Below are 17,881 nucleotides of genomic sequence, written 5' to 3'. Positions count from 1 at the left end.
TCCAAATTCTTGTTACACCAAAACTTTGTTCTCTCACTGGAAAAAATACTATTTGGAACTGGGATGAACAAGCACAGTTGGAATTCCATTCTTTGAAAGAATCGCTATTTAACGCGCCAATACTAGCTCATCCAGATCTGTCACAAGATTTCTGCCTTAGCACGGATTCTTCTAAAGTCGGTCTTGGTGCCCATTTATTTCAAGAAGCCATAGAAAATGACACTACCGTTCAGAAAACCATTGCTTTTGCTAGCCGAGTGCTAACAAAATCTGAAAAAAATTATATTGTATGTCAGTTTAAGCACAGTCTTGTATAATTGTTCAAAGGGGACGTTTCACATGTTCTCGTGTTACGTGGCTGCCAATTCTCGGTTCATGCAAAATCGTAAGGTCCTCGATCTTGTCCAAGGTACCAGACCAGCAAACAATTCAATAATCGATAACAAAAGCTTGAAATGTAGCTCTTCTTACTGGCCGATTGCATCAACTTAGATGCTTCTTCTGTGTTCTACAGTGCTGCTTGTAATGTCTCCGCATACCGCAGCACGCGCAAAGGGCTTGCAGACGATAAATGTAACTGTTTCAGATAGAAAATCGCCCAATGTGACGATCTGCCGTAATGTCTGTGACGGAAAGGGGAAATTTTCTTAGGTTTTTACCACATGTTAACACTTTTCACATTTTCTCCTGTTACGTGGCTGCTAGTCCTCAGTTCATGCAAAATCTTATGGTCATCGGTCATGTACAAGGCACCAAACAAACCAATATTTCAATAATTGATAATTAAAACGTGAAATGTAGCTCTTCATACTGGCCGATTGCATCAACTTAGATACTTCTGTGTTCTACTGTGCTGCTTGTAGTGTCTCCACATACCGCAGCACGCGACAAGGGCTTGCAGACGATAAATGTAACCGTTTCAGAGAGAAAAGCGACCAATGTGACGATCTGGCGCTATGTCGAATCGATAGTAAATGACGGAAACGGGTTATTTTCTTGAATTTTTACTACATATTAACACTTTTCTCATTTTCTCGTGTTACGTGGCTGCCAGTCAACGGTTCATGCCAAATCTTAAGGTCCTCGGTCATGTCCAAGCCACTAAACCAGCCAATAATTCAATAATCGATAGGTAAAACTTGAAATGTAGCTCTCCTTACTGGCCGATTGCATCAACTTAGATGCTTCTTTTGTGTTCTACTGTGCTGCTTGTAGTGTCTCCGCATACCGCAGCACGCGACAAGGGCTTGCAGACGATAAATGTAACCGTTTGAGAGAGAAAAGCGACCAATGTGACGATCTGTCGTTATGTCGATAACGGAAAGGGGAGATTTTCTTAGGTTTTTACTACATATTAATATTTTTCACATTTTCTCGTGTTACGTGGCTGCCAGTCCTCGGTTCATGCAAAATCTTACGGTCCTCGGTCATGTCCAAGGCACCAAACCAGCCAATAATTCAATAATCGGTAACTAAAACTTGAAATGTAGCACTTCTTACTGGCCCATTGCATCAACTTAGATGCTACTTCTGTGTTCTACTGTGCTGCTTGTAGTGTCTCCCCATACCGCAGCACGCGACAAGGGCTTGCAGACGAAAATTGTAACCGTTTGAGAGAGAAAAGCGATCAATGGGACGATCTGGCGCTATGTCGAATCCATAGTAAATTACGGAAACGGGAGATTTTCTTAAGTTTTTACTACATATTAACACTTTTCTCGTTTTGTCGTGTTACGTGGCTGCCAGTCCTCGATTCATCAAAATCTTATGGCCTTCGGTCATGTCCAAGGCACCAAACCAGGCAATAATTCAATAATCGATAACTAGAACTTGAAATGTAGCTCTCCTTACAGGCCGATTGCATCAACTTAGATGCTTCTTTTGTGTTCTACTGTGCTGCTTGTAGTGTCTCCGCATACCGCAGCACGCGACAAGGGCTTGCAGACGATAAATGTAACCGTTTCAGAGAGAAAAGCGACCAATGTGAGGATATTTTCTTAGGTTTCTACTACATATTAACACTTTTCACAAAATTCTCGTGTTACGTGGCTGCCAGTCCACGCTTCATGCAAAATCTTAAGGTCCTCGGTCATGTCCAAGGCACTAAACCAGCCAATAATTCAATAATCTATAGCTAAAACTTGAAATGTAGCTCTCCGTACTGGCCGATTACATCAACTTAGATGCCTCTTTTGTGTTCTACTTTGCTGCTTGTAGTGTCTCCGCATACCGCAGCACGCGACAAGGGCTTGCAGACGATAAATGTAACTGTTTCAGAGAGAAAAGCGACCAATGTGACGATCTGACGTTATGTCGATGACGGAAAGGGTGGAGTTTCTTAGGTTTTTACTACATATTAACACTTATCACATATTCTCGTGTTAAGTGGCATCCAGTCCTCGGTTCATGCAAAATCGTAAGCTTCCCGGTCATGTCCAAGGCACCAAACTAGCCAATTATTCAATAATCTATAATTAAATCTTGAAATGTAGCTCTTCTTACTGGCCGATTGCATGATCTTAAATGCTTCTTCTGTGTTCTACTGTGCTGCTTAGAGTGTCTCCGCATACCGGAGCACGCGACAAGGGCTTGCACACGATAAATGTATCTGTTTCAGAGAGAAAAGTGACCAATGTGACAATCTGGCGTTATGTCGATGACGGAAAGGGAAGATTTTCTTAAGTTTTTACAACATATTAACACTTTTCACATTTTCTCGTGTTACGTGGCTGCCAGTCCTCGGTTCATGCAAAATCCTAAGGTCCTCGGTCATGTCCAAGGCACCAAACCAGCCAATACTTCAATAATCAATAACTAAAACTTGAAATGTAGCTCTCCTTTCTGGCCGATTGCATCTACTTAGATGCTTCTTCTGTGTTCTACTGTGCTGCTTGTAGTGTCTCCGCATACCGCAGCACGCGACAAGGGCTTGCTGACGATAAATGTAACCGTTTGAGAGAGAAAAGCGACCAATGTTACGATCTGGCGTTATGTCGATGACGGAAACGGAAGATTTTCTGAGGTTTTTACTACATATTTACACTTTTCACATTTTTTCGTGTTACGTGGCTGCCAGTCCTCGGTTCATGCAAAATCTTAAGGTCCTCGGTCGTGTCAAGGCACAAAACCAGCCAATAATTCAATTATCCATAACTCAAACTTGAAAGGTAGGTCTCCCTGTTGGCCGATTGCATCAACTTAGATGCTTCTTCTGTGTTCTGCTGTGCTGCTTTTAGTGCCTCCGCATACCGCAGCACGCGACAGGGGCATGCAGACGATAAATGTAACCGTTTCAGAGAGAAAAGCGACCAATATGACGATCTGGCGCTCATTCCATTCGATAGTAAATGACGCAAACGGGAGAGTTTCTTAGGTTTTAACTACATATTAACACTTTTCACATTTTCTCGTGTTACGAGGTTGCCACTCCTCGATTCATGCAAAATTTAAGGTCCACGGTAACGTCCAAGGCACCAAACAAGCCAATAATTCAATAATCGATAACTAAAACTGGAAATGTAGCTCCTCTTACTGGCAGATTGCATCAACTTAGATGCTTCTTCTGTGTTCTACTGTGCTGGTTGTAGAGTCTCCGCATACCGCAGCACGCGACATGGGCTTGCAGACGATGAATGTAACCGTTTCAGAAAGAAAAGCGACCAATGTGACGATTTGGCGTTATGTCGACGACGGAAACGGGAGATTTTCTTAGGTTTTTACTACATATTAACACTTTTCACATTTTCTCGTGTTACGTGGCTGCCAGTCCTCGGTTCATGCAAAGTCTTAAGGTCCTGGGACATGTCCAAGGCACCAGACCAGCCAATAATTCAATAGTCGACAACTAAAATATGAAAAGAAGCTCTTCTTACTGGCCAATTGCATCAACTTAGATGCTTCTTCTGTGTTCTACTGTGTTGCTTGTAGTGTCTCCGCGTACCGCAGCACGCGACAAGGGCTTGCAGACGATAAATGTAACCGTATCAGAGAGAAAAGCGACCAATGTGACGATCTGTCGTTATGTCGATGACGGTAGGGGTGATATTCTTAGGTTTTTACTACACATTAACACTTTTCACATTTTCTCGTGGTACGTGGCTGCGAGTCCTTGGTTCATGCAAAATCTTAAGGTTCGCGGTCATGTCCAAGGTACCAAACCAGCCAAATTTCAATAATCGATAACTAAAACGTGAAATGTAGCTCTTCTTACTGGCCGATTGCATCAACTTAGATGCTTCTTCTGTGTTCTACTATGCTGCTTGTAGTGTCTCCGCATACCGCAGCACGCGACAAGGGCCTGCAGACGATAAATGTAACCGTATCAGAAAGAAAAGCGACGAATGTGACGATCTGGCGTTATGTCGATTCGATAGTAAATGACGGAAACGGGATATTTTCTTAGGATTTTACTACATATTAACACTTTTCACATTTTCGCGTGTTACGTCGCTGCCAGTCGTCGGTTCATGCAATACCTTAAGGTCCTCGGTCATGTCCAAGGCACCAAACCAGACAATAATTCAATTATCGATAAGTAAAACTTGATATGTAGTTCTTCTTACTGGCCGGATGCATCAACTTACATTCTTCTTCTGTGTTCTACTACGCTTCTTTTAGTGTCTCCGCATACCTCAACACGCGACAAGGCCTTGCAGACGATAAATATAACCGTTTGAGAGAGATAAGCGACCAATGTGACGATCTGGCGTTATGTCGATGACGGAAACGGGAGATTTTCTTAGGTTTTTACTACATATTTACACTTTTCACATTTTTTCGTGTTACGTGGCTGCCAGTCCTCGGTTCATGCAAAATCTTAAGGTCCTCGGTCGTGTCAAGGCACAAAACCAGCCAATAATTCAATTATCCATAACTCAAACTTGAAAGGTAGGTCTCCCTGTTGGCCGATTGCATCACCTTAGATGCTTCTTCTGTGTTCTGCTGTGCTGCTTTTAGTGCCTCCGCATACCGCAGAACGCGACAGGGGCTTGCAGACGATAATTGTAACCGTTTCAGAGAGAAAAGTGACCAATGTGACGATCTGGCGTTAAGTCGATGACGGAAAGGGGAGATTTTCTTAGGTTTTTACTACATATTAACACGTTTTACAAATATTTCGTGTTACGTGGCTGCCAGTCCTCGGTTCATGCAAAATCTTAAGGTCCTCGCTCATGTGCAAGGCTCCAAACCAGCCAATAATTCAATAATCGATAACTAAAACTTGAAATGTAGCTCATCTTACTGTCCGGTTGCATCAACTTAGATGATTCTTCTGTGTTCTACTGTGCTGCTTGTAGTGTCTCTGCATACCGCAGCACGCGACAGGGGCCTGCAGACGATAATTTTAACCGTTTCAGAGAGAAAAGTGACCAATGTGACGATCTGGCGTTACGTCGATGACGGAATGGGGAGATTTTCTTAGGTTTTTACTACATATTAACGCTTTCACAAATTTCTCGGTTTACGTGGCTGCCAGTCCTCGGATCATGCAAAATCTTAAGGACCGCGGTTATGTCCAAGGTAACAAACCAGCCAATATTTCCATAATCGATAACTAAAACGTGAAATGTAGCTCTTCTTACTAGCCGATTGCATCAACTTAGATGCCTCTTCTGTGTTGTCCTGTGCTGCTTGTAGTGTCTCCGCATACCGCAGCACGCGATAAGGGCTTGCAGACGATAAATGTAACCGTTTCAGAGAGAAAAGCAACCAATATGACGTTCTGGCGCTATGTCGAATCGATAGTAAATGACGGAAACGGGAGATTTTCTTGAGTGTTTACTACATATTAACACTTTTCTCATTTTCTCGTGTTACGTGGCTGCCAGTCCTCGGTTCATGCAAAACCTTAAGGTCCTCGATCATGTCCAAGGCACCTAACAAGCCAGTAATTCAATAATCGATAACTAAAACTTGAAATGTAGCTGTTCTTACTGTCCGATTGCATCAACTTAGATGCTTCTTCTGTGTTGTAATGTGCTGCTTGTAGTGTCTCTGCATACCGCAGCACGCGACAAAGGCTTGCAGACGATAAATGTAACAGTTTCAGAGAGAAAAGCGACCAATGAGACGATCTGGCGTTATGTCGATTCGATAGTAAATGACGGAAACGGGAGATTTTCGTAGGTTTTTACTACATATAAAACTTTTCACATCTTCTCATGTTACGTGGCTGCCAGGCCTCGGTTCATGCAATATCTTAACGTCCTCGGTCATGTCCAAGGCACCAAACCGGCCAAAATTTCAATAATCGATGACGAAAACGAGAAATGTAGCTCTTATAACTGGCCGATTGCATCGCCTTAGATGCTTCTTCTGTGTTCTACTGTGCTGCTTGTAGTGTCTCCGCATACCGCAGCACCCGACAAGGGCTTGCAGACGATAAATGTAACCGTTTCAGAGAGAAAAGTGACCAATGTGACGATCTGTCGTTATGTCGATGTCGGAAAGGGGTGATTTTCTTAGGTTTTTACTACACATTTACACTTTTCACATTTTCTTGAGGTACGTGGCTGCGAGGCATCGGTTCATGCAAAATCTTAAGGTTCTCGGTCATGTCCAAGGTAATAAACCAGCCAATTTTTCAATAATCGATAACTAAAACGTGAAATGTAGCTCTTCTTACTGGCCGATTGCACCAACTTAGATGCTTCTCCTGTGATCTACTGTGCTGCTTGTAGTGTCTCCGCATAACGCAGCACGCGACAAGGGCTTGCAGACGATAAATGTAACCATTTCAGAGAGAAAAGCGATTAATGTGACGATCTGGCGTTATGTTGATGATGGAAACGGGCGTTTTTCTTAGGTTTCTACTACGTATTAACACTTTTCACATTTTCTCGTGTTACGTGGCTGGCAATTCTCGGTTCATGCAAGATCTTCAGATACTCGGTCATGTCCAAGGCACCAAACAAGCCAATAATTCAATAATCGTTAACTAAAACTTGAAAAATAGCTCTTCTTACTGGCCGATTGCATCAACTTAGATGCTACTTTTGTGTTCTACTGTACTGCTTGTAGTGTCTCTGGATACCGCAGCACCCGACAATGGCTTGCAGACGATAAATGTAACCGTTTCAGATAGAAAAGCGACCAATGTGACGATCAGGCGTTATGTCGATGACGGAGAGGGGTGATTTTCTTAGGTTTTTACAACATATTAACACTTTTCACATTTTCCCGCGTTACGTGGCTGCCAATTTTCGGTTCATCAAAAATCGGAAGGTCCTCGGTCATGCCCAAGGCACCAAACCAGCCAATTATCGATAATAAAAACTAGAACTGTAGCCCTTCTTACTGGCCGATTGCATCAACTTAGATGCTTCCTCTGTGTTCTACTGTGCTGCTTGTAGTGTCTCCGCATACCGTAGCACGCGACAAGGGCTTGCAGACGATAAATGTAACCGTATCAGAGAGAAAACAACCAATGTGGCGATCTGGCGCGATGTGGATACGATAGGAAATGACTGAAACGGGAGATTTTCTTAGGTTTTTACTACATATTAACACTTTTCACAATTTCTCGTGTTAAGTGGCTGCCAGTCCTCTATTCATGCAAAATCTTAAGTTCCTCGATCGTGTCCAAGGCACCAAACCAGCCTATAATTCGTAAATCGATAAGTAAAACTTGAAATATAGATCTTCTTACTGGCCGATTGCATCAACTTAGATGCTTCTTCTGTGTTCTACTATACTGCTTGTAGTGTCTCCGCATACCTCAGCACATGACAAGGGCTTGCAGACGGTAAATGTAACCATTTGAGAGAGAAAAGCGGGTCGGGTCGGATCGGGTCGGGTCGGGTCGGGTCAGGTCGGGTCGGGTCGGGTCGGGCCGGATCGGGTCGGGTCGGGTCGGGTTGGGTCGGGTCAGGTCAGGTCGGGTTGAGTTGGGTAAGGTTGGTTTGGGTTGGGTTGGGTTGGGTTGGGTTTGGTTGGGTTGGGTTGTGTTGGGTTGGATTGGATTAGGTTCGGTTGGGTTGGGTTGGGTTGGGTTGGGTTCGCTATGGTTGGGTTAGGTTGGGTTAGGTTGGGTTAGGTTAGGTTAATTTGGGTTGGGCTGGGATGGGTTAGGGTAGGTTAAGGATTAGGTTTAGGTTAGGTTTAGGTTTAGGTTTAAGTTAAGGTTTAGGTTTAGGTTTAGGTTTAGGTTAAGGTTTAGGTTTGGTGAGGTTTAGGTGTAGGTTTAGGTTGAAGTTTAGGTTTGGATTTAGGTTTAGGTTTAGGTTTAGGTTTAGGTATGGGTTTTGGTTTAGGTTTACGTTTAGGGTTAGGTTTGAGTTCAGGTATAGGTTTAGGTTTAGGTTTAAGTTTAGGTTTAGGTTTAGGATTAGTTTAGGTTAGGTTAGGTTAGGTTAGGTTGGGTTAGGTTAGGTTAAGTTAGGTTAGGTTAGGTTAGGTTAGGTTAGGTTAGGTTAGGTTGGGGTTAGTTTAGGGTTAGGTTAGGTTTAGGTTAAGGTTTAGGGTTAGGTTTAGTTTTAATTTTAGGTTTAGGTTTAGGTTTAGGTTTAGGTTTAGTTTTAGGTTTATGTTTAGGATTAGGTTTAAGTTTAGGTTTAGGTTTAGGTTTCGATTTAGGTTTAGGTTTAGGTTTAGGTTTAATTTTAGGGTTAGGTTTAGGTTTAGGTTTAGGTTTAGATTTAGGTTTCGGTTTCGGATTAGGTTTAGGCCTATGTTTTGGTTTAGGTTTAGGTTTAGGTTTAGGTTTAGGTTTGGGTTTAGGTTTTGGTTTAGGTTTAGGTTTAGATTTAGGTTTAGGTTTAGGTTTAGGTTCAGTTTTAGGTTTAAATTTAGGTTTACGTTTTGGTTTAGGTTTAGGTTTAGTTTTAGGTTTAGGTTTAGGTAAAGGTTTAAGTTTAGGTTTAGGTTAGGTTAGGTTATGTTAGGTTTAGGTTTAGGTTTAGGTTTAGGTTTAGTTTTAGGTTTAGGTTTAGTTTTAGGTTTAGATTTAATTTAGGTTTTGGTTAAGGTTAAGGTTTTGGGTTAGGCTTAGGTTCAAATTTAGGTTTAGGATTAGGTTTAGGTTCAGGTTAAGGTTTTGGTTCAGGTTTAGTTTAAGGTTTAGGTTTAGGTTAAGGTTTAGGTATAGGTTAGGTTTAGGTTTAGATTTAGGTTTAGGTTTAGGTTTAGATTTAGGTTTAGGTTTAGGTTTAGGTTTAGGTTTAGATTTAGGTTTCGGTTTCGGATTAGGTTTAGGTTTAGGTTTAGGTTTAGGTTTAGGTTTGGGTTTTGGTTTAGGTTTGGGTTTTAGGTTTATGTGTAGGTTTAGGTTTGGGTTTAGGTTTACGTTTAGGTTTAGGTTTAGGTTTAGGTTAAGTGTAGGTTTAGTTTAGGTTTAGGTTTAGGTAAAGGTTTAATTTTAGGTTTAGGTTAGGTTAGGTTAGGTTAGGTTTAGGTTTAGGTTTAGGTTTTGGTTTAGTTTTGGTTTAGGTTTAGGTTTAGGGTTAGGGATGGGGTTAGGTTAGGTTAGGTTAGGTTAGGTTAGGTTAGTTTGGGTTAGGTTAGCTTAGCTTAGCTTAGCTTAGCTTAGGTCAGGTTAGTTTAGGTTAGGTTAGGTTAAGTTAGGTTACATTAGGATAGGGTTAGGTTAGGTTTAGGTTTAGGGTTAGGTTTAGGGTTAGGTTAGGTTTAGGTTTAGGTATAGGTTTAGGTTTATGTCTATGTTTAGGTTTAGGTTTAGGTTTAGGTTTTGGTTTAGGTTCAGTTTTAGGTTTAAATTTAGGTTTAGGTTTTGGTTTAGGTTTAGGTTTAGTTTTAGGTTTTGATTTAGTTTAGGTTTTGGTTAAGGTTAAGGTTTTGGGTTAGGCTAAGATTCAAGTTTAGGTTTACGATTAGGTTTAGGTTCAGGTTAAGGTTTTGGTTCAGGTTTAGTTTAAGGTTTAGGTTTAGGTTAAGGTTTAGGTATAGGTTAGGTTTAGGTTTAGATTTAGGTTTAGGTTTAGGTTTAGATTTAGGTTTCGGTTTAGGTTTAGGTTTAGATTTAGGTTTCGGTTTCGGATTAGGTTTAGGTTTTGGTTTAGGTTTAGGTTTAGGTTTGGGTTTTGGTCTAGGTTTGGGTTTTAGGTTTATGTGTAGGTTTAGGTTTGGGTTTAGGTTTACGTTTAGGTTTAGGTTTAGATTTAGGTTTAGGTCTAGGTCTAGGTCTAGGTCTAGGTCTAGGTCTAGGTTCAGGACTAGGTTTAGGTTTAGGTTTAGGTTTAGATTTATGTTTAATTTTAGGTTTAGGTCCAGGTTTAGGTTTAGGTTTAGGTTTAGGTTTAGGTTCAGGTTTAGGTTTTGGGTTAGGTTAGGTTAGGTTAGGTTATGTTAGGTTAGGTTAGGTTAGGTTAGGTTAGGTTAGGTTAGGTTAGGTTAGGTTAGTTTAGGTTAGGGTAGGTTAAGTTGGGGTTAGATTAGGGTTAGATTAGGTTTAGGTTTAGGGTTAGGTTTAGGGTTAGGTTATTTTTAGGTATAGGGTTAGGTTTAGGTTTAGGTTTAGGTTTAGGTTTAAGGTTAAGGTTAGGGTTAGCTTAGGTTAGGTTAGTTTAGGTTAGGTTAGGTTAGGTTAGGTTAGTGTTAGGTTAGGCCAGCCGAAGTGGCTGTGCGGTTAAAGGTGCTGCAGTCTGGAACCGCAAGACCGCTACGGTCGCAGATTCGAATCCTGCCTCAGGCATGGATGTTTGTGATGTCCTTAGGTTAGTTCGGTTTAACTAGTTCTAAGTTCTATGGGACTAATGACCTCAGCAGTTGAGTCCCATAGTGCTCAGAGCCATTTGAACCATTTGTTAGGTTAGGTTTAGGTTTAGGGTTAGGTTTAGGGTTAGGTTTGGTTTAGGTTTAGGTTTAGGTTTAGGTTTAGGTTTGGGTTTAGGTTTAATTTAGGTTTAGGTTTAGGTTTACATTAGGTTTAGATTTAGGTTTAGGTTTAGGTTTAGGTTTAGGTTTAGGTTTAGGTTTAGGTTTAGGGTTAGGTTTAGGTGTAGGTTTAGGTTTACGTTTAGGTTTAGGTTTAGGTTTGGGTTGAAATTTAGGTTAGGTTAGGTTATGTTAGGTTAGGTTAGGTTAGGTTAGGTTAATGTTTGGTTAGGTTAAGTTAGGGTAAGGTTTAGGTTTAGTTTAGGTTTAGGTTTAGGTAAAGGTTTAAGTTTAGGTTTAGGTTAGGTTAGGTTAGGTTAGGTTTAGTTTTAGGTTTAAGTTTAGGTTTAGTTTTAGGTTTAGGTTTGGGTTTAGGGTTAGGGATGGGGTTATGTTAGGTTAGGTTAGGTAAGGTTAGTTTGGGTTAGGTTAGCTTAGCTCAGCTTAGGTTAGGTTAGTTTAGGTTAGGTTAGGTTAGGTTAGGTTAAGTTCGGTTACGTTAGGATAGGGTTAGGTTAGGTTTAGGTTTAGGGTTAGGTTTAGGGTTAGGTTAGGTTTAGGTTAAGGTATAGGTTTAGGTTTATGTCTATGTTTAGGTTTAGGTTTAGGTTTAGGTTTTGGTTTAGGTTCAGTTTTAGGTTTAAATTTAAGTTTAGGTTTTGGTTTAGGTTTAGGTTTGGTTTTAGGTTTAGATTTAGTTTAGGTTTTGGTTAAGGTTAAGGTTTTGGGTTAGGTTTAGGTTCAAGTTTAGGTTTAGGTTTAGGTTTAGGTTCAGGTTAAGGTTTTGGTTCCGGTTTAGTTTAGGGTTTAGGTTTAGGTTAAGGTTTAGGTTTAGGTTAGGTTTAGGTTTAGATTTAGGTTTAGGTTTAGGTTTAGATTTAGGTTTAGGTTTAGGTTTAGGTTTAGGTTTAGGTTTCGGTTTCGGATTAGGTTTAGGTTTAGGTTTAGGTTTAGGTTTAGGTTTGGGTTTTGGTTTAGGTTTGGGTTTTAGGTTTATGTTTAGGTTTAGGTTTGGGTTTAGGTTTACGTTTAGGTTTAGGATTAGATTTAGGTTTAGGTCTAGGTCTAGGTCTAGGTCTAGGTCTAGGTCTAGGTCTAGGTCTAGGTCTAGGTCTAGGTTCAGGACTAGGTTTAGGTTTAGGTTTAGGTTTAGATTTATGTTTAATTTTAGGTTTAGGTCCAGGTTATGTTTAGGTTTAGGTTTAGGTTTAGGTTCAGGTTTAGGTTTTTGGTTGGGTTAGGGTAGATTAGGTTAGGTTATGTTAGGTTAGGTTAGGTTAGGTTAGGTTAGGCTAGGTTAGGTTAGGTTAGGTTAGGTTAGGTTAGGTTAGGTTAGGTTAGGGTAGGTTAGTTTAGGTTAGGGTAGGTTAAGTTGGGGTTAGATTAGGGTTAGATTAGGTTTAGGTTTAGGGTTAGGTTTAGGGTTAGGTTATTTTTAGGTATAGGGTTAGGTTTAGGTTTAGGTTTAGGTTTAGGGTTAGGGTTAGAGTTAGCTTAGGTTAGGTTAGTTTAGGTTAAGTTAGATTAGGTTAGGTTAGTGTTAGGTTAGGCCGGCCGAAGTGGCTGTGTGGTTAAAGGTGCTGCAGTCTGGAACTGCAAGACCGCTACGGTCGCAGATTCGAATCCTGCCTCAGGCATGTATGTTTGTGATGTCCTTAGGTTAGTTCGGTTTAACTAGTTCTAAGTTCTATGGGACTCATGACCTCAGCAGTTGAGTCCCATAGTGCTCAGAGCCATTTGAACCATTTGTTAGGTTAGGTTTTGGTTTAGGGTTTGGTTTAGGGTTAGGTTTGGTTTAGGTTTAGGTTTAGGTTTAGGTTAAGGTTTAGGTTTTGTTTAGGTTAAGGTTTAGGTATAGGTTTAGGTTAAGGTTTGGGTTTAGGTTAAGGTTTAGGTATAGGTTAGGTTTAGGTTTAGATTTAGGTTTAGGTTTAGGTTTAGATTTAGGTTTAGGTTTAGGTTTAGGTTTAGGTTTAGATTTAGGTTTCGGTTTCGGATTAGGTTTAGGTTTAGGTTTAGGTTTGGGTTTTGGTCTAGGTTTGGGTTTTAGGTTTATGTGTAGGTTTAGGTTTGGGTTTAGGTTTACGTTTAGGTTTAGGTTTAGATTTAGGTTTAGGTCTAGGTCTAGGTCTAGGTCTAGGTCTAGGTCTAGGTCTAGGTCTACGTCTAGGTCTAGGTCTAGGTCTAGGTCTAGGTTCAGGACTAGGTTTAGGTTTAGGTTTAGGTTTAGATTTATGTTTAATTTTAGGTTTAGGTCCAGTTTTAGGTTTAGGTTTAGGTTTAGGTTTAGGTTTAGGTTCAGGTTTAGGTTTTGGGTTAGGTTAGGTTAGGTTAGGTTATGTTAGGTTAGGTTAAGTTAGGTTAGGTTAGGTTAGGTTATGTTAGGTTAGGTTAGGTTAGGTTAGGTTAGGATAGGTTAGGTTAGGTTAGTTTAGGTTAGGTTAGGTTAGGTTAGGTTAGGGTAGGTTAGTTTAGGTTAGGGTAGGTTAAGTTGGGGTTAGATTAGGGTTAGATTAGGTTTAAGTTTAGGGTTAGGTTTGGGGTTAGTTTATTTTTAGGTATAGGGTTAGGTTTAGGTTTAGGTTTAGGTTTAGGGTTAGGGTTAGGGTTATCTTAGGTTAGGTTAGTTTAGGTTAAGTTAGATTTGGTTAGGTTAGTGTTAGGTTAGGCTGGCCGAAGTGGCTGTGCGGTTAAAGGTGCTGCAGTCTGGAACCGTAAGACCGCTACGGTCGCAGATTCGAATCCTGCCTCAGGCATGGATGTTTGTGATGTCCTTAGCTTAGTTCGGTTTAACTAGTTCTAAGTTCTATGGGACTAATGACCTCAGCAGTTGAGTCCCATAGTGCTCAGAGCCATTTGAACCATTTGTTAGGTTAGGTTTAGGTTTAGGGTTACGTTTAGGGTTAGGTTTGGTTTAGGTTTAGGTTTAGGTTTAGGTTTAGGTTTAGGTTTGGGTTTAGGTTTAATTTAGGTTTAGGTTTAGGTTTACATTAGGTTTAGATTTAGGTTTAGGTTTAGGTTTAGGTTTAGGTTTAGGTTTTGGGTTAGGTTTAGGTGTAGGTTTAGGTTTACGTTTAGGTTTAGGTTTAGGTTTGGGTTGAAATTTAGGTTAGGTTAGGTTAGGTTAGGTTAGGTTAGGTTAGGTTAGGTTAGGTTAGGTTAGGTTAATGTTTGGTTAGGTTAAGTTAGGTTAAGGTTTAGGTTTAGTTTAGGTTTAGGTTTAGGTAAAGGTTTAAGTTTAGGTTTAGGTTAGGTTAGGTTAGGTTAGGTTTAGTTTTAGGTTTAAGTTTAGGTTTAGTTTTAGGTTTAGGTTTGGGTTTAGGGTTAGGGATGGGGTTAGGTTAGGTTAGGTTAGGTTAGGTTAGTTTGGGTTAGGTTAGCTTAGCCCAGCTTAGGTTAGGTTAGTTTAGGTTAGGTTAGGTTAGGTTAGGTTAAGTTAGGTTACGTTAGGATAGGGTTAGGTTAGGTTTAGGTTTAGGGTTAGGTTTAGGGTTAGGTTAGGTTTAGGTTAAGGTATAGGTTTAGGTTTATGTCTATGTTTAGGTTTAGGTTTAGGTTTAGGTTTTGGTTTAGGTTCAGTTTTAGGTTTAAATTTGAGTTTAGGTTTTGGTTTAGGTTTAGGTTTGGTTTTAGGTTTAGATTTAGTTTAGGTTTTGGTAAAGGTTAAGGTTTTGGGTTAGGTTTAGGTTCAAGTTTAGGTTTAGGTTTAGGTTTAGGTTCAGGTTAGGGTTTTGGTTCCGGTTTAGTTTAAGGTTTAGGTTTAGGTTAAGGTTTAGGTTTAGGTTAGGTTTAGGTTTAGATTTAGGTTTAGGTTTTGGTTTAGATTTAGGTTTAGGTTTAGGTTTAGGTTTCGGTTTCGGATTAGGTTTAGGTTTAGGTTTAGGTTTAGGTTTAGGTTTTAGTTTTGGTTTAGGTTTGGGTTTTAGGTTTATGTTTAGGTTTAGGTTTGGGTTTAGGTTTACGTTTAGGTTTAGGTTTAGATTTAGGTTTAGGTCTAGGTCTAGGTCTAGGTCTAGGTCTAGGTCTAGGTCTAGGTCTAGGTTCAGGACTAGGTTTAGGTTTAGGTTTAGGTTTAGATTTATGTTTAATTTTAGGTTTAGGTCCAGGTTTAGGTTTAGGTTTAGGTTTAGGTTTAGGTTCAGGTTTAGGTTTTTGGTTGGGTTAGGGTAGATTAGGTTAGGTTATGTTAGGTTAGTTTAGGTTAGGTTAGGTTAGGATAGGTTAGGTTAGGTTAGGTTAGGTTAGGTTAGGTTAGGTTAGGTTAGGGTAGGTTAGTTTAGGTTAGGGTAGGTTAAGTTGGGGTTAGATTAGGGTTAGATTAGGTTTAGGTTTAGGGTTAGGTTGAGGGTTAGGTTATTTTTAGGTATAGGGTTAGGTTTAGGTTTAGGTTTAGGTTTAGGGTTAGGGTTAGGGTTAGCTTAGGTTAGTTTAGTTTAGGTTAAGTTAGATTAGGTTAGGTTAGTGTTACGTTAGGCCGGCCGAAGTGGCTGTGCGGTTAAAGGTGCTGCAGTCTGGAACTGCAAGACCGCTACGGTCGCAGATTCGAATCCTGCCTGAGGCATGGATGTTTGTGATGTCCTTAGGTTAGTTCGGTTTAACTAGTTCTAAGTTCTATGGGACTAATGACCTCAGCAGTTGAGTCCCATAGTGCTCAGAGCCATTTGAACCGTTTGTTAGGTTAGGTTTAGGTTTAGGGTTTGGTTTAGGGTTAGGTTTGGTTTAGGTTTAGGTTTAGGTTTAGGTTAGGGTTTAGGTTTTGTTTAGGTTAAGGTTTAGGTTTAGGTTTAGGTTAAGGTTTGGGTTTAGGTTTAGGTTAGGTTAGGTTTTGGTTTCTGTTTAGGTTTAGGTTTAGGGTTAGGTTTAGGTGTAGGTTTAGGTTTTGGTTTAGGTTTAGGTTTAGGTTTAGGTATAGGTATAGGTTTAGGTTTAGGTTTAGTTTTAGGTTTAGGTATAGGTTTAGGTCTAGGTCTAGGACTAGGTCTAGGTCTAGGTCTAGGTCTAGGTCTAGGTCTAGGTTTAATTTTAGGTTTAGGTAAAGGTTTAGGTTTAGTTTTAGGTTTAGGTTTGGGTTTAGGTATAGGTTTAGGTTTAGGTTTTGGTTTAGGTTCAGGTTTAGGTTAAGGTTTATGTTTAGTTTTAGGTTTAGGTATAGGTTTAGGTTTAGGTTTAGGTTTAGATTTAGGGTTAGGTTAAGGTTTAGGTTTAGGTTTAGGTTAAGGTTTAGGTATAGGTTTAGGCTAGGTTTAGGTTTAGATTTAGGTTTAGGTTTAGGTTTATGGTTATTGTTAGGGTTAGGTTACATTAGGTTAGGTTATGTTAGGTTGTGTTAGGTTAGGTTAGGTTAGGTTAGGTTAGGTTAGCGTTAGGTTAGGTTTAGGTTTAGGGTTAGGTTTAGGGTTAGCTTAGGTTTAGGTTTGGTTTAGGTTTAGGTTTAGGTTTAGGTTTAGGTTTAGGATTAGGTGGCTCTGAGCGCTATGGGACTTAACACTACGGTCATCAGTCCCCTAGAACTTAGAACTACTTAAACCTAACTAACCTAAGGACAACACACAACACCCAGCCATCACGAGGCAGAGAAAATCCCTGACCCCGCCGGGAATCGAACCCGGGAACCTGGGCATGGGAAGCGAGAACACTACCGCACGACCACGAGATGTGGGCAATTAGGTTTATGTTTAGGTTCAGGTTTAGGTTTAGGTTACGGTTTAGGTTTAGGTTTAGGTTTACGTTTAGGTTTCGGTTTAGGTTTAGGTTTAAGTTTAGGTCTAGGTTTAGGTTTAAGTTTAGGTTTAGGTTTAGGTTTAGGTTTAGGTTTGGGTTTTGGTTTAGGTTTGGGTTTAGTTTTAGGTTTAGGTTTAGATTTAGGTTTAGGTCTAGGTCTAGGTCTAGGTCCAGGTCTGGGTCTAGGTATAGGTCTAGGTCTAGGTCTAGGGGTAGGTCTAGGTCTAGGTTTAGGTCTAGCTTTAGGTTTAGGTTTGGGTTTAGGTTTAGGTTTAGGTTTAGGTTTAGGTTTTGGTTTAGTTTTAGGTTTAGGTTTAGGTTTAGGTTTAGATTTAGGTTTCGGTTCAAATTTAGGTTAGGTTAGGTTAGGTTAGGTTGAAACGTCCCCTTTGAACAATTATACAAGACTGTGCTTAAACTGACACACAATATTTTGTTTTAGCGCAACGCAATCTGACTTTCAAAAATCCCTACAAAAGAATGGCCCTGACTAACATTAAACTATACCTTTCACAAATCACTTACCTCACAAAAATCTTCGCTGCTCAAGCTACTGCAATACAGTGAGCGCCACTACTGCCAGCTAAATAAAAGATTCAAACTATGGAAGGCACTAACTACTGATAGGGATAGTTAGCAAATGAAAGATATTAGTAGAGAACAAACAATGTATTTACCTTGATATCATCATGTATAAATATAGCAGTTCATGACAAATTACAAATCTCCGCCATCTCTCTCCCCACATCCACCACTGCTGGCGGCTCACCTCCAACTGCGCAACGCTACGCGCTGTTCACATCCAGCTGCCTAACACTACAATGATGCAAAGCAGCCGCAGACTGCACACAGCACAGCCAGTGATTTTCATACAGAGGTGGCGTTACCAATAAAAAAACCAAAATAGCCTACATACATAGCCCCCATGCTCCCCACAAAATATTTTACAAATTGGATTGGGCAGTGGCCAATACAGATTTGAAAAAAAATTTTCATAATTAGAATAACAAAGAAATCAAATGCACACACTTATTGATTCAATGTTGGTCAAAAGCTCAAATTTTTTCACAGTCCATAAAGACAGTCCTGATCGTTCATTACGGTAAAATAGTAGTGTTTTTCTCAAAGTCTGAGCAGTAGAAGAAAATGCACACGGAACTAGTGGATTTCCATGCAGTCTTGAAGAAGTAGTGTTGTCCTTCCAACGGAAAGACAGTGCTGACTCTTGACATGCATACAGGTAATGGGCCACAACAGAGCAAACCCACAGCAGAGTCATTCGAAGGTTCGAAGAATATTGGTAGGTAGGTCATCACAGAGCAGACCCATT

Source organism: Schistocerca serialis, chromosome 3 (genome assembly GCF_023864345.2).
Source record: "Schistocerca serialis cubense isolate TAMUIC-IGC-003099 chromosome 3, iqSchSeri2.2, whole genome shotgun sequence".
In the NCBI taxonomy this organism is placed as follows: Eukaryota; Metazoa; Arthropoda; class Insecta; order Orthoptera; family Acrididae; genus Schistocerca; species Schistocerca serialis.
This window is presented reverse-complemented; position numbering follows the sequence as displayed.